Raw genomic sequence first — 1,175 nt, forward strand, 5'->3', positions numbered from 1 at the left:
CACAGGAAACTACTTCAAACGAACTTGGTAACTGAGCTACAAAATTATTAGTACTATTAGCGATTAACTATTTTAACATAGAAGAAATAGACGATACCTGAGCTGATAACGAAATGAAAGAGTCAACTTCATGAACTTCGACTACACATCTTCCTGAAGCTGTTCGATTTGTTGATCATTGATAGTTATTACTTGCAATCCTCTCGATGATCTCATAAGCCTCATTACAAGACTTAGACAAAATTGTACCATTCGCGGAAGCATCTACCATCAATCTTGTATGTGCATTGAGACCATTATAGAATGTCTCTAACTAGATACAATGAGGAATCCCATGATGAGAACACTTACGAAGTAACTCCTTGAATCGCTCCCAAGCCACATACAAAGACTGGCCATCCAATTGTGGGAAAGTTGTGATCTCGTTCCTCAACTTAGCGTTTTTGCTAGGTGGGAAATACTTTCCAAAAATTTCTCTGCTAATTCTTACCATGTAGATATGGAACTTGGTGGCAATGAATTGAGTCATGCTAGTGCTCCATCTCGCAACAAGTACGAAAACAACTTCAACCTCTGTGTGTCTTTAGTCACACCAGCTATCTTGAATGAATCACTCACCTCCATAAACAATCGAAGGGGGAGATGTGGATCTTCCGTGGGCATACCACTAAATCGGCCCACTGTTTGTAGCAGTTGAAACATCACTGGTTTTAATTCAAACTGGGTTTCCACAATATCTGACCTTCTAATTCCTGGGTTTAAATCACTGAAAAGTGGCACATCATATTATTTGATCCATCGATCCCTATCGTCGGTAATGAGGATGGGATTTTGTACATGATCGGCTTCATTACCTTGGTCTTGATTCTGATTTCCAAGGTCCATCTCGACTTGTCTTTGAGCTATTCATTCACATCTTATTTGTCTGAAAGTTCGCTCAATTTCAGGGTCTATAAGGAGTAAATCGATAATTCGATCTATACTCATAAACACCTGAAAAAAATCACAACTATTAAAAAGAATAAGTTAATAATGTTAGAAATAAATCAAATTGAAAATAAATAATTTAAAAAAAAATGACCATGGCAACAGTTGACAATCCCTGGCAACGGCGCCAAAAACTTGTAACGCGTAGGTTTGTTCAAGTGTACACATTCGTTATCAAGTAATAAGTA

The 1,175-nt window shown here is 37.5% G+C and overlaps 1 non-coding gene across 1 annotated transcript; it reads left to right on the plus strand.

The window, feature by feature from the left end:
• The first annotated feature begins 329 nt into the window (after positions 1 to 329).
• On the plus strand, positions 330 to 436 carry LOC121222852 (small nucleolar RNA R71). The gene has a single exon (XR_005920222.1). It is a non-coding gene; the product is annotated as a small nucleolar RNA R71 (small nucleolar RNA).
• The last annotated feature ends 739 nt before the right edge of the window (positions 437 to 1,175 follow it).

The sequence above is a fragment of the Gossypium hirsutum genome, chromosome D10, assembly GCF_007990345.1.
Source record: "Gossypium hirsutum isolate 1008001.06 chromosome D10, Gossypium_hirsutum_v2.1, whole genome shotgun sequence".
Lineage (NCBI taxonomy): Eukaryota > Viridiplantae > Streptophyta > Magnoliopsida > Malvales > Malvaceae > Gossypium > Gossypium hirsutum.